The following is a 26,453-nucleotide window of genomic DNA, read 5'->3' on the forward strand; positions in this document are numbered from 1 at the left end:
ACTTCAGGCTGAGCCCAGGATTCCTGGAGCTCCGCCCTGTGACCTCCACCAACCAATCAGATAAGTCACACACCCTTCGTCGCTCACCCCAAATTTCGGCTGTAAAAACTCTCCCCTGGAAACCATCCAGGGAGTTCAGGTCTTTTGAGCACGGGCCACCGGTTCTTCTCGGCTGGCCCCTGCAGTTAGCCTTTCTCTGCTCCAGACTCTGACGTTTTCAGTTTGCCCGGCCTTACTGTGCGTCAGGCCCGCGAACTTGGGTTTGTCAGCACCGTTTTGGAACATTTGCACCACCCGAAGAAACCCACCCACCAATACCCTTTAGTTATCCCTGCAAGCCTCCCAACCCCATCAAACACTAATCAACTTAGTGTCTAGGAATTTGCCTATTCTGGACACCTCATAAAATGCAATTATAGATTATATAGCCTTTTATGTCTGGCTTCTTTCATTTAGCATAATGTCTTCAAGGTTCCTCTCAATACCGTAAACAGAGAGGGTTAGGGGGTCCACAGAGAAAGTGAACCAGGCATGGCTTTCTTGACATAAGCATTTTGTGATCTAAGCCTGGACACAATGCTTGTCCTTGAACCGGTCTCAGTAATAATGAACTTAAGAGAATAAAAGGACAAACTTATCAGGCAGGAGAAGCAACAACAGCAAAGATAACAAATCAGTTGTAAAGACTCCCAGTTCTATTTCAATGGTAAAGACTAGCCTAAAACACTGCCTTGAGCTGTTTTGCAGAATTTAAATCCCGCCTGCGGTGCCCAACCACCAGATCAAGTGGAATCTAAGGGATGATGATGGTGACCTTTTCTGACCCTCGACTTCAATCAGCTAAAGTTTGGACTCTGCCTACTGCCCAAGCCCCTTCATGAATATGCATGTACCCATGGCACAGGACTTCCCTAATTTTGTTGTTTGGAGAGACACTGCTTTAGGAAACACTCGCAGTGTTCTCCGTATTCACTGCAAGTCATAATAAACCCTTTCTTCTCCCAGTCTTTGGCTTGATTGTGTCTTTTGCCTCTACACCCACCAAGAGGTGAACCCAGTTTTCGGGTAACAGTACGTCATTCCTTTTTATGTCTGAATAATACTCCATTGTATGGATTTACCACATTTTGTTTATCCATTCAGCAGTTGATGAACACTTCAGTTGTTTACACCATTTGGCTATTATGAATAATACTATGAGCATTCATGTAAAAGTTTTTGTATGGACATATGTTTTCATTTCTGTTGACTACATACCTAGGAGTTCCATTTCCGCCAGCAGTGTATAAGGATTCCAATTTCTTCACATCCTCAGCAACACTTGTTATTATCTGACTTTTTGATTATAGCTATCCTAGTGGATGTGTTATGACTCCTTAATATATCCTAAGAATGAGCCTGTGGTTGTTCACCTTTGAGGGATTCTTAAATAACAAACTTTAAGTTGTATATATGCTGACACATACCTAATATTGTCTTACAGACCAGGTTCTGAAGGGTTAAATTTTTAAAGCTTCAAGGTCAATGTGTATTTCAGCTCTGTAGTATGTGGAAAACAATATGCATAAGGTGGCCACCATTACAATTTTTTGGAATGAATAAAGGTACATGGGTGCCCTGTGACCTGGATTGAGTCTAATTGAAACCGTGGACCTCATATTAGGACTTGAACCCATGGGCCAGGACTGGAACCCAGCCAAAACCCAAATTGGGACTTGAACCCACGGTCTTTTAATTGAGATCACACACCTGGTCTCAGGACTTAATGAAGCTCAGGTTCTTTATGTCTCATCACAGAAAGAGTTCAGTGAGTGGCAAAGTGATGCGTAAGAAGTTGATTTATTCAGAGAGATACAGCCTCCACAAACAGAGTGTGGGCCATCTCAGAAGGCGAGAGCGCCCGAAATACGGGCTGGGTAATTTCATAGGCTAATGAGTGGGAGGATTGTTCCAACTATTTGGGGGAAGGGGTGGGGTTTTCCAGGAACTGGGCCACTGCCCACTTTTCAACCTTTTATGGTTGGCCTCAGAACTGTCATGGAGCTGGTGGGTGTGTCATTTAGATTGCTAATGTATTACAGTGAGCGTATGAAGCTCAAGGTCCACTGGAAGTTGAATCTTCTGCCTAGTTGGACCTAGTTGGTTCTCACCAATTTTTGTCATGTCCTATGACTATGTCATTCTTTTAAAGGTTGTGCCCTGCCCCCTTCCCTCCTGTTTTGTAATGACCAAGTGCTACACAGAATCTATACTGTAAAAAGATGTTGGCAACATTAGCCCGATGTTCCTATAGGAAATTGTGATGTAGTCGGGTAGCCAAGACAAACATGAGCAGGTACATGATGAAATAAGATAATAAAATTTGCCAAGAGGTACAACATGATAACTTTCTATATGAGAAGTACTACAATAGATGCTATGAGTTCCGAAGAGAGAATTCAGCTTGGCTGGAATAAGGCAAGAAAACAGCATGCAAGTTTTCTTCATTTAGTTAAATGATAAAGGATGATGTGACCCTGGTGGGTGGAGAGTGATGATTCTCTCCCTGACCGAACTCTAGCCGTGCCCCTCTGAGCTTTCTTCTCAACTAGGCCTCAGCCTTGGCCTAGAAAAACTACAGACCCTCAGCACAAATGATTTTGCCCACCACCCTCCCGCCACATCAAAAGACTTGTACAAACACTAACAGCTTCTTTTTTCTTTTTTTAAACAACTATCTTTTTTTTTTTTTTGGCTGCGTTGGGTCTTCGTTGCTGCGCGCAGGCTTTCTCTAATTGTGGCGAGCGGGGGCAGGCTTCTCATTGCGGTGGCTTCTCTTGTTGTGCAGCACAGGCTCGGCGTGCGGGCTTCAGTAGTTGTGGCACTCGGGCTCTGTAGTTGTGGCTCGTGGGCTTTAGAGCGCAGGCTCAGTAGTTGTGGCTCACGGGCTTAGTTGCTCCGCGGCATGTGGGATCTTCCCGGACCAGGGCTCGAACCCATGTCCCCTGCATTGGCAGGTGGATTCTTAACCACTGCGCCACCAGGGAAGTCCCAACACTAACAGTTTCTGACAGCTCAAGGCCTCATCCCTAAGATGACCCCAACCCCCCTTAAGTGCCTGCCTGAGAAAGCTCAATGCTGCCCAAAGAATTTACTGTTTGTTATAGCCAACACCTGACATGGGCCCCCGACTGCTGTTTCTTAGGGCATTTACTAAAAAGGGCTTACAGCTGTGAATTCTTTCTCTGACCCCGTGAGATGTATTTGTATCTCTTACAACCCAGCAGTGCCTTTCTCAAGGACTTGAATGCCATTCCTTCGAAATACAGTCATCAGGAAGGACAGGGCTTCTGTCTCCTGGTCTCCGTGGGAAGACAACTGCCAGCCAGCAGATGGAGACACAGCATTTACACCGACTTTTTGTGATTTTGCACTTCCCAGCCTTATCTTCCACAAGAGAAGGGGAGGAAACTCACCCAAAAGGATTTTCTTGAACAACAGCTCAGAAGGATACGCCTCTGCTGTCACAGGGTGTGTGTTTGGGGAGAACTGAGGCGGGAGCTCCCTCACCCTCCCACCCCAAATCACCAGCCCCCGGCATCTGCTCCCTTCTCTTCATTCCTGCTCTTTCGAAGTATATTTGCTCCCATCAAAGGCAAACTTCTCCTTCCCACTCAACAACTCAGCCCTTGTAATTATCCTTTCTCTCTTCCCTCTTTCTCTCTCTTGCTTTGTCTATTTCTCCCTCACTTTTGAGCCATTCCCATCTGAATATAAATATAGTTTTCTTTTTTTTTTTAATATATTTTTATTTATTTGGCTGCGCCGGGTCTTAGTTGCAGCATGCGGGATCTAGTTCCCTGACCAGGGATGGAACCCGGGCCCCCTGCATTGGGAGTCCGGAGTCTTAACCACTGGACCGCCAGGGAAGTCCCTAAATATAGTTTTCAAAAAATGTTCCCTTTATCCCACATCTCCCTCCATCTCCCCATTCTCAGCGAAACTTCTTGAAACATCTGCCTCCCATGCTGTCTCCATTTTCTCTCCCTGCCTGGTCGTCGATCCATCCCACTTGGACTTCTGGTTCCACTCTGATGCTTCTTGTCAGTTCACCACACTCACTGGTCACTTCTCCACCCTCGACTCTTCTGAATGCTCTGCAGAATTCAGTGCAGTTGAACATGGCCTTCAACACAGCTCCTCGCCGGGGCTCTTCCCCCTTTACTTCCGAGACCCCCCCGTTTCCTTGCTTTCCTCCTACCTTGCTTCTTCCTCTTTCCCAGTCTCCTTGGTTGGTTTCTCTCCTGCATAACTTCTTAATGTTGAGTCTCTGGACTCACTGTACAGGTCACTCCAACGAGTGCCGTGACTGGGTGGTGGGCGAGGGGAGGATAACATCTTCCGTTTGTGTGTGTGTGAATTAAATTTAGTAGCAAATTTCCATGGTTTTCTCACATGGATATCTACCAGGGGAGACATGGGGGAAAAAAATCTCAGGATAGACAGCCAAGTAAAAGTTTTCAGTGGAGGCTGAGTGAGAGGTTACTTTGAAATGGATGCCCCTCAGGAAATAGAAGTTTTAGAACATTGGACTTCCACTGAAGCTGAGGAAAACCTTGAGCCAGTCTTACCTTGACCTTGAGTTGCCGACAACCATAGTTTGAGGTAATAATACCTACCTCAAATGAAGGTGATTGTGAAACCACATAACTCAGATTGGGACTTGAACCCACTGTCTTTTATATTGAGATCACACACCTGGTCTCAGGACTTAATGGAGCTCAGGTTCTTTATGTCTCATCACAGAAAGAATTCAGTGAGTGGCAAGATGATAGGTAAGAAGTGGATTTATTGAGAGAGATACACCCTCCACAGACAGAGTGCGGGCCGTTTCAGAAGGTGAGATGCCCCGAAATATAGGCTGGGTAATTTCACAGGCTAATGAGTGGGAGGATTCTTCCAACTATTTTGGAGACGGGGCAGACATTTCCATGAATTGGGTCACTGCCCACTTTTTGGCCTTTTATGGTCAGACTCAGAACTGTCATGGTGCCCACGGGTGTGTCATTTAGCTGATGTATTGCAATGAGCGTATAATGAGGATCAAGGTCTATTGGAAGTTCAGTCTTCTGCCATCTAGGGCCTAGTTGGTTCTAACCAGTTTTTCTTGTGTCCTCAACAGCTATGTCATTCTTTTAAAGGTTGTGCCTGCCCCCTTCCCTCCTGTTTCAATTGCACATCGCAGGAGATACGGTAAGCTCTGGGAGAGACCTTATCCCTTCCTCCCGGCCCCCTGATTCTCATCCCCATAAAACTCAGAGGTTTGTTCTCTTGAAACAATTTCCATTCAGAGCTGTTTTGCATACACAAAACACATCTTTGAGCTCTTGATAATGTTTTTATTTTCACTTCACAGACTAAGCTCTAAAAACGTTAAAGAGCTTTGTACGCATCAGTCTTTAAAAATTGCACCTGGGGGCTTCCCTGGTGGCGCAGTGCTTGAGAGTCTGCCTGCCAATGCAGGGGACACGGGTTCGAGCCCTGGTCTGGGAAGATCCCACATGTCGCGGAGCAACTAGGCCCGTGAGCCACAACTACTGAGCCTGCGCGTCTGGAGCCTGTGCTCCGCAACAAGAGAGGCCGCGACAGTGAGAGGCCCCTGCACCGCGATGAGGAGTGGCCCCCGCTCGCCGCAACTGGAGAAAGCCCTCGCACAGAAACGAAGACCCAACACAGCCAAAAATAAATAAATTAATTAATTTAAAAAAAAATTGCATCTGGTTGCTGATGAGGATATGCAAATTTATGTACCTCCCATTTGCAAGGTATCACTTGTCAGAGTAAACAAGAACATTGTTTTTACTGTATTCTGTTTGCAAAATAAATATTTTTCACTAGTGTGTATCTGCTTAAGTTCATTTTTAGAATCTTATGAAGACATAAATATTTACCTATCACCCTTTCTTAAGTTAGAAGCGGTAGCATACATTTTTTTACCTAGAAAAAATGCCTATTTTTTACCTAGAAAAAAAAGGGCAATCTCCATTCTCTTATGTATGTTATGAGTTCCTTCCATGAGGCCTTTGAGCCTGTGTTCTTTCTGCCTAAGTTGCCTGTTTACCTTTCTCCCACCATTTCTCCCTGTTGAAATCCTACCCATACTTTAAGTTGCCACTCAAGACTTTGAAGTCTTCCCCGATGCACCCAAGGGGAGTTCATCTCACATCCATTCACTCAGTACGTTTATTTCACACCTGTATACATCAGGCAAGGTGGTGGGCACTGGGTAGTGACTTCACAAATCTCACAGTCAGGTGGGGACTTTAGCAGTGATCCCATTCCACCTTATTAGGGTATGTCTCCACATTAGGTTGGAATCTTTGGGGACCAGGAACAGTGAGTTGTTTGTCATTGTAGCCACATTGCCACTCACCACAGCGTTGTGCACTTATGATGCTCAATAAATATTTAATATTGTACTTTTTTTTGGTCACCACTCTGTTATGATTTGTTGCACTATAAGTAATAGAAAACTCAGTCAACAAGTGGAGTTTTCTCATTATTGGTATTGTTTGAATAGCTCAGTCGTCTGATGACTTTTCTCTTAGTCCTGTAGTCTTTTGGTCACAAGATCACTGCTTCATCACCACGATCAACCTGGCTTCTGAGCTGAAATAAGGAGGAAAGACAGTCTGCCTTGCTTGTTCCTTTTGCCAGGCAATCAAAAGCACTCCCAGAAACACACTCCAGACTCCCACTTACGTCTCATCAGCCAGAACTGTTATATTGGCAAGCCCATAGCAGCAGTGAAGACTAAGAAAAACAAGTATTTAAAATTTGCAGGCTTGGGACTTCCCTGGTGGTCCAGTGGTTAAGAATCCGCCTTCCAGGGCAGGGGACGCGGGTTCGATCCCTGGTCGGGGAACTGAGATCCCACCTGCCGCGGGGCAACTAAGCCCACGGGCCACAACTACAGAGAAGCCAGCGCACTGCAATGAAAGATCCCACATGCTTCAACTAAGACCCGACGCAGCCAAAAATAAATAAATAAATAAATAATAAAATTTGCCAGCAGGATAGTGGAAAGCATCCAGGAAGAAGTGGGTAGGGAATGTTCTTGGGTCACCTGACCAGCAGTGTGTACCCCATTACTAAGATAAAAATAGCCAACAACTGGACATTGATGGCTCTTCTTAAGGAAGATTACTTTTTTTTTTTTTAATTTTTATTTATTTATTTACTTTTGGCTGTGTTGGGTCTTCGTTTCTGTGCGAGGGCTTTCTCTAGTTGCGGCAAGCGGGGGCCACTCTTCATCGCGGTGCAGGGGCCTCTCACTGTCGCGGCCTCTCTTGTTGCGGAGCACAGGCTCCAGACGCGCAGGCTCAGTAGTTGTGGCTCACGGGCCTAGTTGCTCCGCGGCATGTGGGATCTTCCCAGACCAGGGCTCGAACCCGTGTCCCCTGCATTGGCAGGTGGATTCTCAACCACTGCACCACCAGGGAAGCCCAGGAAGATCACTCTTAGAGACTTTTATTTTCTTCTTTATCTTCTCTTCAATAAAAATTTATTGACTGTTTACTGTATGCCAGGAAATGTTCTAGGTGCTGGAGACACAGTTGTGAATAAAGTAAAGTCTTACCCTTATGGAACTTACATTCTGGTGAGATTGACAGATTTAAAGAGCAAGTGATATAAATTCAGGAAGGGATAAGTACCAAGAATAAAAATAGAGCAGAGTAAGGGACAGTGTGAAGGGGGTAGGTACTGCTTTAGATAAGGGGGTCATCGAAGCCCCTTCTGATGACTGATCGTTGAACTGGTAAATGAATGAAGTCAGAGACTTACATGTGAAGACCTTGGGCAAAGGCATTCCAGACAGAGGAATAGTAAGTGCAGCAGCCCTGAGACAAGAGCTGTAGCAGCTGGAGCCCCCGAGGGAGGGGCTGAGGCAACAAGGGGCCAGATGGCATGTGGCCAGGGAGGGTGCTAGATGATTCATCATCATTATTATTATTATTATTGTCATTGTTAGTAATGTGTGACAGAAGCCACTACAGGATTAAGAGCAGGGGAGTGACATGATCTGATTTAAATTTTAAAATCTGACTACAGTGTAACTAGCCTGATAGAAGCTCAGAACCTAAACGGACAGCTTTAAAAGTGCGATGGGAACAGTTACCAGCTCTTTTCCTTTTCACTTCTTGCTTAAATAACAGAGAGAATGTTCAGCTTAGGTACCTGGAAATCAGAGGTATAACGGGCTTCAGGGTTCGTTGAGCCAGTGGCTTAACAATGTCATCGAAGACAGTTTCCCTCCATCTATGTTAGACCTTCAGCATCATTTAACTGGATTGGAAGTCTAATTCCCCTCCGCACAGGGCTGATGGGTATTTGCTGGTAGCAAACCAGCTGCGCACTTTCTCCCTCAGGGCGAGAGGTCACGGGTAGCCCAATGTGCATAGCAACAGACCAGGGTTGCCCTTGATCAGACCCCTTAGGTCATGGCTACCCTTTGTATGTCAAAGACTTTGTCGAAGGAAATGGAATCGTCCATGGGATTTAGACGGAGGCCATCTCTATAGTTGAAGGTGGGAGTCAGCTTTCCCCAGAGCATATGGGCTAAGTGAAGAAGGGGAGGAAAAACAAGTGAAAATGTGCATGTGAGAAGGACCAGGTTGTGAGGCAGCAATGAGGTGCTAGGCAGGCACCACGGGTACCACTTGTGTTTCCTCACCGTAAGCAATGTGGGGCGCACCCCTTCTCCCTTTCATGCCTGTCAAGGCTTTTGATTTAGTGCTGAGCTTACTGGAGGATGAAGACCTCACATTTTCTCAGACAATTCTTACAAACTAGATTAAAAAAAATTTTAATGACTTTCCCACGTAGATAATATTGTTTCTGAAGCGCTGATTCTTACATCCAGTTGCAAAATCACTGTGTGCGTCAGGAGCTACATATGCCCATGCTTGCATCAGTGTCCCCTCCCCGGGTAATGACAGCTGTCCAAGGGCACCTGTCAGCTGTCACCTGCACAGTTTATTTTCCCTGCGTGAGTAAAGATGACGGTAACTGCTAGAACCACTCCTCATTTAGGATCTTCTCCCTTGTACTTTGTAAATCCAGGAACTTTTTACCAGGCACATTATCCACCGGAGATTAGAACAGATTAGATTAGATTAGATTAGAAGGTAAGCAGGAAATGATAAATAAAACAGTGATTAAAGATATACATTATCTCCTCTCAAATACAGAAATGTCAACTTCATTAATAAATACATGAAAATTAAAACAAAATGCAGACTTCCCTGGTGGCGCAGTGGTTAAGAATCCGCCTGCCAATGCAGAGGACACGGGTTCAAGCCCTCGTCCGGGAAGATCCCACATGCCGCAGAGCAGCTAAGCCCGTGTGCCACAACTACTGAGCCTGCGCTCTAGAGCCCGTGAGCCACAACTACTGAGCCTGCGCTCTAGAGTCCAGGAGTCACAACTACTGAGACCACGTGCCACAACTGATGAAGCCTGCACGCCTAGAGCCCATGCTCCACAACAAGAGAAGCCCGCGCACCGCAACTAGAGAAAGCCCGCATGCAGCAACAAAGACCCAATGCAACCAAAAATAAAATAAATTTAAAAATAAATAATTAATTTTTAAAAATCCATATTAATATTTTCTTAGTCATTTTAGGTCTACCGCTGAGGATTCCTCATGTTCTTCCATAAAGAGTCCAGGCTCACAAATTCCCACCCCCGCTTCCATCTAGCCTCTCCAGGACTAAGTAGTTCTGCCTCAGGATCAACTGGGGGCTTGTTAGAAACACAGATTGCTGGGCCCACCCTGGAGTTTCTGATCTAGTAGATCTGAGGTGGGACCTGACATTCTGCATTTCTATTAAGCTCCCAGGTAATACTGATGCTGGTCTTGTGACCGCTCTTTGAGAAACACTGCTTTAGAACAACAAATTCCTTTCCAGTCTTAAAGAGAGCAGTTCCACTCCCTTCCATTCATCCTGGTGTCAGCAAATACGCAAACCCTGGGGTGCTCACATGTTACTGCAACTGCAAGCACTTATCAGCACGTTTTCCCCAACAAATACAGCTCCCTTTCTCAAAGGAATTGTGTGCCAGGTTTAAAGGAAAGATGCCATTTTTCCCGCACTGTGTTGCCTCATCATCATAATTGTCAATATTATTGCCATCTGAATCTATGATGTGATTACTTTGTAGCAAACACTACGCTTAGTACTTTGCATTCATTTATTCTTCAATCCTGTTGGGAGCTAATTCTCCATGAATCTCTCACATTTCTCCACGTTAGGCATCATCAGTCAATTTGTTCAGAAGTATTTCCATTCCAGGAGAGTAAAGATCGAGAGCATCCTCTCCCTGGAGACATCCAGGAGAGTAACGATGAAGACCTCACCCTCCCTGCCCCAGGGAAGACTTGCTAACATCTCAGGATAATTAATGTAACAGTTCTCTCCAGAGCACAGAGTGGCCAGGTTTGCCAGCAGCCTCTGGATGCGGTTGGGGTTTTCTGAAGCTCAGTATTCCTGAGCTGTGACTCAGGACCACTGTACACCCACGTCCACTGGGCCTCTTCATTTCTCCCATGTGACTTGAGGGGCAAGGAGACTGATGCTGACTCGAAGCTCATGCTGCCTGCTCCGCCGTAAGTAACACACTATCCAAATCCACGTGGGTGCATTGTCCCCATACCAGCCAAATCTAGGGACATTTGCCAAGACGATCTAGCAGCTGTCACCGGCCACTCCTGAGGAACTGCTTGACTTCCTGGCAAATCTCTAAGATTGCTCTGTTATTTCCATTCTTTGGAAGAGAACAACTGAAGCTTTAGGCAGTTTAATAACATGTCCAATGGTAAGTGACAATGTCAATTACTAAGTGACAGTGACAAGATTTGATCTCATGTCTGCCTGACTAGAGACTACTTTCTTTGCAATTGTACATTTCTAGTAGCAATTCTGAGGCCTTTAAAAAAACTAAGAATCAGAAGTCCTCATTCCTGTAGTAAAGCTCTAAGTAACCTCACAGGAAGAAAACAAATTTTTCCACTCCTGTCAATACACCCAAGGGGAGCCCCAAAGAGTGAGAGCTGCTCCTGGACAATCTTCCCTGAGAGCAGTGGCTTCAAAGGGAAGAAGGTGGGAGGGGGAAGGGCAAACTCATGTTTCTGACATCATCTTAAAGTTTGCTTTTCCTCTGTTTCTCTTAGTAATTTATAATATTTGTAAATCTGTACAAATATTGTAAATCTGTAAATCTGTGTTTCAATCAGGTTTATCGAGGTACAGTTTACATACAATAACACTGATCAATTTTAAGTGCGCCACGCGATGCGTTTTCACAAACGTGTACAGCCCCGTGACCTCCACCTTGCTTGTGGTACAGATATTTCCATCACCCTAAAATGTTTCCCTGTGCCCTGTTGTAAGGAAGCCCCGCGTCCTTTCCTGGTTCCTGGCAACCACTGATCTGCTTTCTATTGATTTCTCTTTTCTAGACTTTCATATAAATGGAATTATGAAGTATGTAGTAACTCCTGTCTGACTCCCTTCCCTCAGCACAGTGTTCTTGAGATTCATCCGTGTGCTTACCTGGACTACTGGTTCATTCTTTTTTTTTTTCCTGAACAGTAATCCTTGTATGAATACACCACAATTTGTTTATCTCTTCAACAGCTGATGGAAATCTGGGATGTGTTCAGTGTTTTGGGCTATTATGACTAAAGCTGCTATTAACATTTTTGAGTACAAGTCTTTGCCGAAATATATATTTTCTCCCATGTCCTGGGGGCTATCTCCTGGAGGTTCCCAGGGTAAAACCCAGCTCTTAGCATGGCATATGATACTTTTTAAGAGGCTTTCTCTGTCTATCTTTCCCACTGTATCTCTAAATATTTTCTGACACAAAGTTCGTAGTCCATTCATTCATTAATCCAACATCTGTGCACCCAAACAATGCGAAGGGCTGGGGATAAATATGAACAAAGCAGAGATAATCCCAGCCCTTACAGAGCATCTAGTGGGTAAAACTGACTATAAACAAACAAACATATAAAATGATTGCAGGGAATTCCCCGGCGGTCCAGTGGTTAGGACTCCGCGCTTTCACTGCCGAGGGCCCAGGTTCAGTCCCTGTTTGGGGAACTAAGATCCCACAAGCCACGTCATGGCCAAAAAAAAAAAAAAGTGATTGCAGATCATGAGTGCTACAAAAGAAACAAGAGATAAGATGACACTAGCTAGCTGTCATAGGGCAGAGGAAAACATGGTTGGAGGTGAGAAGATCATAGAACAACAGACTGGGAGGTCGGCTGGGTCAGCCGTGTGGGTGCAGATGTCATCAGGAGTAATGATTAGGAGGGTAGGAAAGAGGAACTCGGTGAGCCCAGAGCCAAAGCCTTTCACGAAGCAGGTGGATTCCCAAGACGTCAGTAGATGATAAACCCTGATGTCATTAACTTCTAAGGAATTCTGGTTTTTGAAGGAGGAAGGAAAAGAAATCGTTTGACTGCAGCAAAATGGAGCAAGGAAGATGCTTATCTCTTGGTCTTAAGGTACTTGGGTGTAAGAACCCAGGATTACACAGGACAAAGGACAAAGAGTTTGGGAGGATAGGGGAGAATGGCAAGGAGATGGGATTCAGAGTGAGTGTCCTGTGCCAATGGCTTGAGAAGTTTGGGCTACTAATGATAACAGGAGTAAATAGATGAGAAATGGGAGGATGGGTGGGAAAACTGTAGTTCGGGGTCCTGAATATATGGTTCCATGGCTTCTGCTTTCTCCAAGATTCAGAAGCCTGACAGGGGTGCTTCGACTGGGAGTCTGCACACGCTCGTCCGCACACTCAGGCCTTTGCAAAGCTGTTTTGACTCCGTCATTTCCCTGTGCTCTGACTTCCCGTTCACGATTCAAGTCAAATTTCACTTCCTCTTTGAGCTCCCCCATCACCGTTTTTACCAACCCGCAGCCTGAGTGAGACAGAGCAGACTCGGAAGCTCGAGCGTCCTCACAGCCTCCCGTTCAGAGTCTAGGTTCAGCTCACACTATAATGTAATTATCGGTCTACATTCCTGTTTACCTAACTCTCACAACAGCCCTTTCAGGACAGAGATCATGTCACTCATTTCTGATTTGTAGCAATCATAGCAATTCACGAGTGTCTGTCCCATGCACACCTTATCAACGAAAGTTGACGGAAAGAATAAGAAATTCAACTCCAGCGGTCTATTACCTGCTTTGTGAGGTCATTTATTTACTTATCTATTGTTTATTGTACTTATCTTATACAAGATAAGTACAATAAATTGTACTTACCTTGTTCAAGTTTATTGTACTTACCTTGTTCAAGTTTCAGCGGGTGCTCCTTCCTTTAGTATTTTGAGCTTAGCTAACAAATCCATCTCATCTTTTTTTTTTTTTTAAATTATTAGCACCTTTAATTATTATTTATTTATTTATTTATTTTGGCTGTGTTGGGACTTCGTTTCTGTGCAAGGGCTTCCTCTAGTTGCGGCAAGCGGGGGCCACTCTTCATCACGGTGCGCGGGCCTCTCACTATCGCGGCCTCTCTTGTTGCGGAGCACAGGCTCCAGACGCGCAGGCTCAGTAGTTGTGGCTCACGGGCCCAGTTGCTCCGCGGCATGTGGGATCTTCCCAGACCAGGGCTCGAACCCGTGTCCCCTGCATTGGCAGGCAGACTCTCAACCACTGCGCCACCAGGGAAGCCCAAATCCATCTCATCTTACTCACATGCTTTAGAATTGTGTGTGCTGTGTGACCCTATATCCCGACAAACTGAAGCGTCCACACTTTGCAGCTTGTTCTTCCAATGAACCTTCTCTCTTCCATCGTTTCAGTCACATCAGTTGCCCTTCTCCACCCTAATAAGTATAGACTCCCTTTGTTTCATTATTCAAAAAGCACTACTTGCTTCACCCTACTTTTGTTTCTTAATCTCTTCACTAGGGCTTAAGATCAACTTGGAAAGCTGACTGAAAACAGGCCTGGCTGTCATTGTGTGAATGAGTGGAAAATATCACTCTACACACGGCCTTAACATTCAAGAGATTTTAACTGAAAAGTAGACTAGATTTCTGATCACTGAGTGTTGTGTTGCTTGCCACATTTAATATAATCATTTATTTAAAGGGCATTGACAAATGACAGGTGTAAACGGATTACCTGTTTCTGGATACATAGAGAGTGTGGAAATTAGAACACAGTCATGGTTAGGACAATACAAAACATCCAAATCTACTTTAGCACAGATTAATGAATAAGATATTTGGTGAAGACTATGCAGATATGGCATACTGTTTTTTAAATGGTATCAATTGCTTTTGAAAACAATGAAGCCTCCTCAGAATGCTGCCAATAATCGTGGAAGGCAAAAGAATAGTTCCCCAAAGATGTCCACACTTGAATCTTCAAAACCTATGAATATTTACCTTACATGGAAAAAGAAATTTTGAAGATGTGATTAAATTAAGGGCCTTGAGATGGCAGGATTATCCTGGATTATCTGCATGTGTCCAATCTAATCACATGGGCCCTTTCCTAGCTGTGGTCAGAGGGAGATGTGACCATGAGATGGCAGTCGAGAAGCACTCAAGCCATGCTTGGTGGCTCTGAAGACAGAGGCCGTGAGCCAGGGCATGTAGGCAGCCTCTATAAATTGGAAAAGGCAAAGAAACAGATTCTTCCCCAGAGGCTCCAGAAAGGAACACAGCTCTGCTGACACCTTGGTTTTAGCTCTGTGAGACCCTACACAATGGTAAGATAATAAATTGTGTTGTTGGAAGCCACTGAGTTTATAGCAGCCATAGGAAACTAAAACTTGATAGTATTGTAAAAGTGATAGAACTGCTTTCCAGAAGGAAAAAAAAAAAACAGTGAAAACTTGGCTAAGAGTTGTATCTAATTTAGATGGAAATGAGGAAAGTAACTTTGGAGCATGAATTACTTGTGATTATTTTTTTTCTAGACAGGTCCAATGACTACTTAAAACAAAATAGGGGCTTCCCTGGTGGCGCAGTGGTTGAGAATCTGCCTGCCAATGCAGGGGACACGGGTTCGAGCCCTGGTCTGGGAAGATCCCACATGCCGCGGAGCAGCTAGGCCCGTGAGCCACAACTACTGAGCCTGCGCATCTGGAGCCTGTGCTCCGCAACAAGGAGGCCGCGATAATGAGAGGCCTGCGCACCGCGATGAAGAGTGGCCCCCACTTGCTGCAACTAGAGAAAGCCCTCACACAGAAACGAAGATCCAATACAGCCATAAATAAATAAATAAATACATAAATACATAAATAAACCCAGAAGTTTACAAAAAAAACAAAAAACAAAACAAAATAGAGAAAAAGACAACATGATATGCACCAAACTGCTCACAGTGTTGTCTTAGTTAGTGGCATTGTGGGTACAGCAGTCCCCCCCTTATCTGTAGTTTCACTTTCTGTGGTTTCAATTACCCATGGTCGACCTCAGTCTGAAAATATTAAATGGAAAATTCCAGAAATAAACAATTCATAAGTTTTAAATTGTGCACCGTTCTGAGTAGCGTGATGAAATCTCCACCCCACGCAGGGTCCCAGCCATAGATGTCATCTGCTCCTGACAGCTGACCCAAAGCAGATGGTCCTCCTTCTGACTTCGCGTCAAAAGGTCAGTAGGAGCCTAACGCTAGGTCACAGTGCCTGCGTCACTCACCTCGCTCCACCTCATCACATAGACATTTTATCTCAGTAATCTCTTACTGTGGCTAATTTATAAACTAAACTTTATCATAGGTATGTATGTATAGGAAAAAACAGTACACATGGAGTTTGGTCCTACACGTGTCAGGCATCCACTGACAGTCTTGGAACATATTCCCCGCAGATAAGGGGGGGGACACTGTGTGCGTGTGTATATATACACACACACACACACACATATATATAGCCCCTATCTATTTATCTATATACTTGTTTAGTTTTTTAATTTTTCTACAACAAATATATATCACTTTGTATATTAACAAAATATTTGGCCAACAACAAATGGAAGTGGGCAAAAGAAGAAATGATTTGTTGCAAAAAGATCTGGTTCAAAGGTCACTCATACCAAAAATCATGACCCAAGAGCAAGTTTTCCAGTCAGTAAGAAATTCTCTTTCTAAATACTCTAAGGTAGCAACATACACACACGTGCGCACACACACACACACATCTGTGAATCAAAAATTAGAATTTTTAGGGACTTCCCTGGTGGTGCAGTGGCTAAGAATCCACCTGCCAATGCAGGGGACACGGGTTCGAGCCCTGGTCTGGGAAGATCCCACATGCCGCGGAGCAACTAAGCCCGTGCGCCACAACTACTGAGCCCGTGTGCCACAACTACTGAAGCCCGCACACCTAGAGCCCGTGCTCCGCAACAAGAGAAGCCACCGCAATGAGAAGCCCACGCACCGCAACGAAGAGTAGGCCCCACTCGCTGCAACTAGAGAAAGCCCGCGCGCAGCAATGAAGACCCAACACAGCCAATAAATACATTAATTAATTAATTTTTTAAAAATTTAGAATTTTTAAAAACCTTCATATACCGCCATGAGCTTGATAGTTTCCTAATATTCAAAAGAGTGTTATTGATGAAATCAGTGAGGATATTAGCAACTGTGATTTTTTGTTAACATAGTAATAATGAAATTTGTCAACATTTGGAAGTTACAAAATCATACGTGGGTGAAAGATCCATTCAGAGTAGGAGACAGATTGATGGGTTTTCATGTAACAGAGGAAGAGAAGTTCGCTGATATGGCTTTGGTTTCCCCATTCAACCAACCTTTAAGAAGTTACCACTTGTTGAGTTCCAGTGTTGTACCAAAGAAGAAAATCCAATTATCAATACATGAGAAGGTTATTAAATACTCCTCCCTTTTCTAATTACATATCCCTGTGGGATCAGATTTTCTCCATATACTTCAGTCACAATGAGATATCACAACGGATTAAATGCACAAGCATATTGTGGGAATCCATTAAGCCAGACATTAAAGAAAGAGTCAAAATATGAAACAATGCTATTCTTCTAATCAATTTTACTCCAAAAACATGTTTTTATGCAAATATTCATTTTAACAGGCAGTGGGTTTATTACAGTCATTTTATTTTTTTTTAATTTTTTAAATAAATTTATTTATTTATTTTTGGCTGCATTGGGTCTTCATTGCTGTGTGCGGGCTTTCTCTAGTTGCGGCGAGTGGGGGCTACTCTTCGTTGCGGTGCGCGGGCTTCTCGTTGCGGTGGCTTCTCTTGTTGCGGAGCACGGGCTCTAGGCACGCGGGCTTCAGTAGTTGTGGCGCGCGGGCTCAGTAGTTGTGGCTCCCGGGCTCTAGAGCGCAGGCTCAGTAGTTGTGGTGCATGGGCTTAGTTGCTCCATGGCATGTGGGATCTTCCCGGACCAGGGCTGGAACCCATGTCCCCTGCATTGGCAGGCGGATTCTTAACCACTGCGCCACCAGGGAAGCCTCTATAGTCAATTTAAAATATTTTAAAAACATCTCGCTATTTATTTCTAATATGGTAAATATTAGTAGATATAACCTCCTGTAAACAAAAGTTCTCAATAATTTTTAAGAGAGTAATGGGTTTGGGAGAGGAAGTTTGAGAACGGCTAAGTAAACAAAGCCATCAGGAAGTTCTAGAATCTGACAGCTTCTGAAAGAGAGATTGCAAAATTTGTTAGCCAGAAATGTCTTGTTTATTTGACACACCTGTCATTTCAGGAAGGGTTAAAAATATAAAGGTTCTAAGAATAGTTCCAGTTATCCACACAACTGTTAAGATTTCTGGTTGTTGTGATAAACTGAACTGTAAATGAATTACTTTAATATAAAAGAGATTTTCCTATCCTATATGTAATAAAAAGTGCAAAAGTATGAAAGACATTTTGATCCTTTGCTACGGGGGAAAATGGTACTTTATTAAAAGAAAGGAGGGAAAAAAATGAATGGAAATTGATACCAGAAGGTAAGAGTTTTGGAGCCATTCTAGAGAAAATAGCTGCTAAGACACTTTGTGATAAACAGAATTATAGACCATGAAAAGACTGGAATTTCTAACTTGACTGAAGGGATATTTGAAACAAAAAGAGTAATATGGCAGCTAAAATAAAACCTCAAGTTTAAGAAACATTCTTTATTCCTGTAGTTTTTATAAAGTATACCATCAATGTAAATAACCAGGGAAAACATATTTTTTATCCATACAATGTCTCAGCTGCCATGTCACTGACTAGCTGGGTCATGGTCATGGCCATGGTGACACATAACAGCCCTTGAACTGATGATCTGCCATGTGAATAGTCCACATATGGAGAACTGGGAATTCATTTCATGTAATTTAATTTTCCCTCTCTACCCAGCAGGGAAAATGTCTCAGATATTTTCCAGAGTAAATGATCATGTTCCCCTGATTATGATTCTAGGGATACAGTATTTTAATGCTAGTTAATTGAGCCAATGATTGCTTCATCACTCGGGCTCCACTAAGTACATGCAGGAGCTAAATGGGCTGTAATGCAGCACTGGCCCGAAAGGGCTGCTGAAGAACTCCATTGCTCCACACCACCCCGCCACAGGGATAACGACTTGATGGGGATCCAGATGGACGGCTAGAACTCACCGATGTCACTGTACCACTGGCCGTTCTTTTTACTGCTCATTCACTTAAGTCCTGTCACAGCACATCTACTGTCTCATAAGTTAGCAGTTTTTTTCTTTTTTTTTTTTTTGGCTGCGCCGTGCAGCAATATAGGATCTTAGTTCCCCGACCAGGTATCAAACGTGAGCGCCCTGCATTGGAAGCATGGAGTTTTAACCACCAGACTGCCAGGGAAGTCCCCATAAGTTAGCAGTTTAGAAAAAAATATAAAAGCTTTTTTTTTTTAAATTGGATTAAGGGTCTACTCTGAGTGAGAAGCTATAGATGAAAACTCATATGATTTAATAATAACTGCATAACAATCGTTATAGTGTTGGGTTACAGTTAATTTTAGGACACAAATGTAGAAGGCGTTTGTGGGTTTTTTGGCAACCAGCCTCCCTTGCTTCTTTCCCATAGAACACTCATTCCCTTTTGAGGACTATCTGATCTCCCACTGAATTTAATCTGGGGGAGCTTCTTGTTAGACAGATGTTCCTGCCCCACCACGCCAATGGTTGGGTACATAACCCAAACGTGATGCACCCTCCATTCAATTTAAATCTTGAATAGAATGACAGAACTGAGGGTGACTTAAGTGATTTCTTCTAGAGGAACAAACTAGAAAAAGCTGTTCTTGCTGCCATTTCCTTCCTATTGCTCCAGTCAGTGGTCCCTGGAGCTACCTGGGCTCCGACCATAAAGCCCTGCTTCTCCAGCCACTGAGTCTCTCAACTCCTGATATCTGTCCACAAAACTTCCTTTTTGATCAAGTTAACCAGAGCCTAAACACCCAGTTTTTGGCTTGCAACCAAAGCACACCCGTATAAGCAAGTGTCCATACACGTATTACCTTTAAACCTGCTAAGAGGAGTTGTAATATCACGCTGCCTAAAGAGCATTAGCCTTAGTCGTGTGCAAGAGTGCTGGCGTAAATCCCTCAAACCTCGGTCAGTTCAAACACCTCAAGCATCCATGAGAACAAAGAACTGAACGCAAGAATCACTGCAGAATATGTACTCTGCCCCAGGCATTGTGCGAGACCCTAGGCCAGACATGGGAGATACGGAGATCAGAACAAAATGATTGCTTGTCATCAGAGAACGTATACTCTAGCGGAGGAAATAGACACGTACACAATTAAATAGAACCCACGCGGTAAGTGCCACAACGGAGGGCGCGGGGCAGAAGCAGCAACAATGTCCTTCTGCCACGTAGTTCAAGAAGGAGTTAGGCCTTAAATTGGATTTCTCCAAGCAGAGAGGGCAAGGAAGGTATTTCAGGGAGAATAAAACAGACAGATCATGAGAGGCCGTGGCCTGACTGGGGAACACGGGTCGTCCTCGGCGGCGAAGGCAGAGCGCAGGGGGCGCGAGCCGGCGGGGCGTGGGCGCAGGAGGGAGGGCGGGTCTCGCTTTTGCCCGACTGGCTGTGCAGAGCCTGCACGCACTTTGGGATTGGAAAGGAGAGCCCGCATTCCAGCAGCAGAGGCAGAGATTAAACATCCCAGATGCAGTGAGTTACGTCACGGCAACTGCGGTCACTGCTGAAAAGACTGAGCACGCAGCCCTCGGAGGTCAGGGTGTGATGGAAACCGACCCGTGTGCGTGTGGCGCGCTCACGTCCCCAGTGCGGGGATCCTTCCCTAAGGAAATGCTGTCGGAGGCTCGACCTGAAACACCGACTGTCCCGCCGTCCTGTGTGGCCAGCGAGGAGCCTGGGGCAGGAGGGAGACTGAAGTGAAGGAAGCCGGAGTCGCAGGAGCGCAGACTTGTGAGGGAATCTGTGGCAAAAGGCTGTGGCCCCGAGTTCAGAAGACCCTCAACTTTAGACTGACCGTCTCTCCAGCTGAAGCTGTGTCTACAGTCACAGTATGTGAGTGTTTAAAGCACTGGTGTGGTAAGTAAACACTGTAAAACATACCGTAGTTTTTCACTCCCCGTTTTATCTTTCTGGGGGTTTCTTTTCCATCACAGCCTCTAAAATTCTACGTGGCGGGGGCCCCTGGCTCCTCAGGTTCTGCTGGTGAGACCGAGTCGGGCCACACGGGCCTTGCGGGCTGTGGAAGGACTGGACTCGTCTCCCCAGGGCAGTGGAAGCCTCAGAGGGGTCCGTCCACACCTGAGAAGTGCTGTGCCCATTTTCCCACATTTATCAGCTCCTTCTGCTTTCCGCCGCTGCCTGGCAAGGAGGGTATATTTAGCCTTATTTTGCAAAAGGGGAGACCAAGGCTAAGAAGAGGCTAAATAATTTCCCCAGGTCACACTGCTAGGAAATGTTTAAGCCGGCCGTTTAATAGGGACCTAACTGCCACACTCAAGCCCTCTCCACTGCCTCGTGGCCACCCCGCTGCCCTGCAGAATTGTAAGAAATACTGGGCAACGCTGGAAAGCACGGGAGTGTTATGGGCTGAACTGCATCCCCCTCAAATTCATATGTTGAAGATCTAACTCTCAGTAGCTCAGATGTGATCATATTTGGAGATGTGGTCTCTAGTTAAAATGAGGTCTGTAGGGTGGGCCCTAATCCAATATGACCAGTGTCCTGATGAAAAGAGGAAATTTGGGCACAGACATGTACGTGTGAAGACACAGGTAGAAGGCAGCCATCAGAAGCACAGGAGAGAGGCCTTAGAAGAAAACAAACCTTGACACCTTGATCTTGGACTTCTGGCCTCCAGAACTGTGAAAAAGTCTATTGATATTTCTGATGGTTAAGCTATCTGCCTGTGGTGCTTTGTTATGACAGCCTCTAGCAAGCAAACCCGCACAGGGAGTTTGTTACCTTTTTTGTGCTTCTCTGCGGTTACTTTGTGGCTGATACTGTTCTCTTTCCACAGATGCCCATGTTCCTGGCAGATTTCCTAACACAATATTCCACCGGCTACAGTCAGAGCTTTGTACACCTGGCCTTCTCCCCATAATTAAAAATTATCATCAGGTTAATCTTCAAAGCCTTGCCTTCCTATCATATGATGGTGCATAGCAAAAGATTAAGCCGTTTAAGCTAAATCCTGGCAATAATCAATATTAGCCCTCCAAGTTGAGGTAAAGCCTTTACTCAAAGATGTTAAGAATGCTACGACATAATTAAAGCTCTTAAGGTGGGATATAAGTCTTAAGAATTTCAGGTACCAGGAGTTAATCAGGAGAGAGATTTCTGAGTAAAGGAAACTTTCAGCATCTTTCAAATCATCCTCCAAAGCTCATGCAAAAGGCTGACTCCACTAAAAGGAATATTTTGGCAGATGGAGGGGTTGAGAAGCTCGTGAAAATGTACTCTCATGGCTTGTTTGGCTTCACTAATTGGATCAATATTTCTTGTGTATTTTTTTCTCTTAAAAAATAAAACCAAATACAGTACTAACCCAATGCCTTTAGAAACCTGTATTTTGTCTTCTGTAGACTTTTTAGTGTTATAATTCCCTCAACCACTCTGTAATTCTTTATTAAGTTTTAATGTGGTGTTTAAACTCTCCATCTGTAGACAATATATTATTTCCCCCTCTTTGCCAGCAGGTGTAATATTTCCCAGTAGTCTGTTTTAGAGCTCCTTCTGGTGGTTTAAAGCTATTATGACACAGCCATCTGTAGCATCTGCATCCATTCCATCTCACGGTGATTGCTAAGACCTGCTCACCAAAACAATAATAGAAGTTATGTGGGCAATAGATTGCAGCAGAGGGATGCTCAGCTTTACAAATTAAGAATAATTACTCAACTGTGACTGTCAGGAAAAGGACAGGAGAGTTTTGGGGAGGCAGGTTACAACCACTCTAGCAAATGGCTCTTCTTCCACCTGGAACTATAAAACATTCTGAAGGATGCATTTTGTATTTCTACTGCTTGCTGAATTTGGCTAATTTTCAGTCTGGGGTGCAGGTAGAGAAAGTGCTTGGCTTTATGTTATATCTGCTCATATTAAGGTCTCAGAGTGGGGCAATATGACTAATTATTAGCTCCTTCCAAGACTTTTTATTACTTGGTGATGAATCGTTAGAAGAAAGAGCTCAGTGACTTGTGTTCACATTGCTCTTTTGCCTTATGATCTAGGTCTCTGTGCCTTTCTTTTTATTTACTATTTGTCTTTTATTGTGGTAAAAACACATTAAATTTACCATCTTAGCGCTTTTAAAGTGTGCAGTTTCTGTGCCTTTCTGACTTGACTTTTTTTTTTTTCCTCTCCGTCTGATCATGCCCTTTTCCTTGTTACTTATAACACTTAAGTACTGATATAGAAATGAAATAAAACATATAAGGATTACAATGATAAATTGGCCCGCATTATGATGTGACCAGAAAACCTTGTGAAAAACTTTCAAAAACGGAAAAAAACCAAGCCTAGATGTATATCAAAATGAGTGTTCTTTTCAAAGTCACAACCTTGGGAAATTAAACACTTACTAGAAAGACTTTATCTAAAATTCTGGCTTTTACTTCAGCGAATATTGAATGTGAGTTATGTCTTCCTTGCTGCAGAATCATCCGTCTTCAGAAATAGGTTTGGTTTTCAGAAACTGACAGAAGAGATATGGTTAATAACATAGATGGGCAAAGCTGAATCATATCTAGTTGGGTCAAAAATAAACCTCAACTTAATTAAGGAGATGTGTTTTCCTATATAACTTGTAAATGGATTTTCCAGGCAGTTCCCAAAGAGGAAATTTTAAAATGTCTTGGGAAATAGCAGCATTTTTTGGAATAAAGAAAAAAAGGTGTCGAGATATTTAGAGGTGACAAAGCATTTCAACTTTATTTTCTCATTTAACCATAACAAAGCAGAAAAGTAGATGAAAGGGATATTATTATTATTATTGTCCCCAGCATGTGGATGAGAAAACAGAGACCTGTGGAGGTCCAGTGTCTGGTTCAAGGTGCTGTAGTCGTCCACTGTGGGAGTGATTAATCTGGACATGGGACAGCAAATCCCATGTTCTTTTAGCTCCACCACGACTCTACAGTGACTAGCTGTTCAGGGACATTATTTGAGATATAGCTTATGGTATTTTTGCTTTATGAAAAAAATCAGATAACTCTTATCATAAACCTATACATTTGTCACATTAAAAAACTATCTGATGAATGGGAAGGAAGTCTGGAAGAATATTTGTCCAACTCGTTAACAGTTGAATGGTAACATGATATTATTTTCTTCTTGAAACAACATGTATGTATGTATTGATAATCAGAAAAAAGGTGTTATTTATAAAATCAATTTCAAAAGAACTAATTGCAGAGTTCACAATTCATGGTTTCTTTTTTATTATTAAGATTTTATTTTTTTAGAGCAGTTTAAGTTCACAGCAAAATTGAGGGGAAGGTTCAGAGATTTCCCATATGCCCCCTGCCCCACACCTGTACAGCCTCCCCCGTTATCAACATCCTGCACCACAGTGGGGTATCTGCTACAACTGATAAGCCTCCCTTGATACATCATAATCACCCAAGGTCCATAGTTTAAAAATTACGGTTCACTCTTACTGTTGTACATTCTATGGGTTTGGACAAATGCATAATGACATATACTCATCATATATGTAAGATGATGATATCAGAGTATTTTCACTGCCCTAAAAATCCCCTGTGTTCTGCCCACCCCAGAAACCACTGATCTTTTGACTGTCTCCATAGTTTTGCCTTTTCCAGAATGTCACAGAGTTGGAATCATACAGTGTACATCCTTTCCAGATCGGTTTCTTTCACTTAGTGATACACATTTAAGGTTCCTCCATGTCTATTCATGGCTTGGTAGGTCACTTCTTTTTACTGCTGAATAAGATTCCATTGGCTGAATGTACCACAGTTTATCCACTCACCTACTGAAGGACATGTTGGTTGCTTCCAAGCTTTGGCAGCTATGAATAAAGCTGCTGTAAATAACCACGCGCAGGTTCCTGTTGCTCTATATCCTCAGCAGCACTGAGGTGTCAGTGCTCCAGACTGTGGTCATTCTAATAGGTGTGTAGTAGTATCTCATTGTTCTTTAAATTTACATTTCCTTGAATTTGTATTTTCTTTAAATAAATTTTCAGAAGAGGAGGAGTTTTTTTTTTTTTTAAATAGATAAATTCTTGAAAATGTATATAGGAAGAAATTATTCTAAACTCCTAACTGAATAAGAACACATATGGTGGGGTTGGACTTTTTTTAGTGATCTTTGATCTATTTGTTTAAAAACCTCTTTGAAATTCTAATGAAAATTGTGAACTCTTTCATCTGGAATATGTACATGATTTCAGAATTTTGTCTATAGTTAATTTGTGGGCGATCTAAGCACCATCCGTAGGCCATATATTACCTATTCCTGTTTTTTTATTTTTCTGAGAATTTTCTTTACAACTATCAAAAGTTTATTTTTTATGTATTAGATTTATAACATCTTAACTGGTAAAATTAAATTAATATCTTCTCTATAAATAGAGAAAATATTTCTTTATTAGCATAGAGATATTATTTTTTATCGTCTCTCTCTGCATAAGTACCTGAATGGGTTAAGGTCTCCTTAAGAACATTATTCAATCTATGGACTAAATTTCCTGACTCCCTTCCCGCCATCTCTTTCCAGAAAGGATTTAAGGCAGTTTACAAACATGCACTAGATAAAGCAAAAGTAAAGATAATTAAGTGAGTAAATTTGGGCAAAGAGAGACTCAGATAGGGCAAGTGAATTGAAATAATGTCTGCTTGGATGATCTAGAAGTGGACCACCTCTTGGACTCTGAGATGATGACATCGAGAAGGAAATGTGGTGTCTCAGGTGAGTCAGTGATCATAAGAGAAGACTTAATCACGGCTTAGGAGAAGCACATTTATTTTTGGCACTAAGTCCAGAGAAAATGTTTTTATGGCGGTTCTTATCAGGAGGACAGGAGCAGTGGACTGAACAATATCTTTAAAAATATCCATACTGTAAACAGAGTAATGAATTACTCAGGGCTGCTTCTTATAGAGAAGATCTCAATAGAGATCCATCACAGTTCAATGAGCAACTTTCTGGGTAGGGAGCCTAAGGAATATGGCCCCTGTAACCAACACTAGGACACTCTGACCTTAGTCCAACAATATGAGTAGAGGAAGGGTTAGATTGTCTGTCCTTCGGCAATCTTCCACAAAGATAGCTTTTCTCAATGACTGACTTTTTTTTTTTTTTCTCAATGACTTTTGAAAAATATTTTTAAAAGCTCTATCAGGATAATACATGCATATAGTAAAGTACTGTGAAATAAAATTCGTATTTATGGCAAGACAAGAAAAATTTAAACATAAAAAATTTTCTCTGCCCTTTGGCCTCCTCTCTCCCCACTTCTGTGCACTGTGTATATCTACATAATGCATTGACCAAACCTGCCCCATCGGCAGAAATACCTGCTTAACCATGAAGAGCAACATTCTTCTAACATCAACAGGACAAATCCTTAGAAGATAACATTCCTACTTGATCATGTAAGGGGCCAGATCTGGATTGTGTAAACTGTCAATAATACATCATTTAATGTACAGCCCTCTGTTTCAAAAAACTTATATAACCACACCTTGACTTCTAACGGGCGCAACAGTTCTCGAAGCTTTCTGAGATTCTGTTCTGTTTCTGAGTTTTAATCCTCAATTTGGTTTGAATAAAATTTTCCATTTCCTTCTTAAATGGACTGATTAATCCTTCGTTGACAGTATCCAATAGTAGATAACAGCTTTGACACAAGCAACAACCTCCCCCTGGTCCTCCCCACCCTCTAGACTCATTCTGCAGAGGCATTTATTACAGTATGCTAATTT

This window comes from Eubalaena glacialis, chromosome 17, assembly GCF_028564815.1.
Source record: "Eubalaena glacialis isolate mEubGla1 chromosome 17, mEubGla1.1.hap2.+ XY, whole genome shotgun sequence".
Classification (NCBI taxonomy): domain Eukaryota; kingdom Metazoa; phylum Chordata; class Mammalia; order Artiodactyla; family Balaenidae; genus Eubalaena; species Eubalaena glacialis.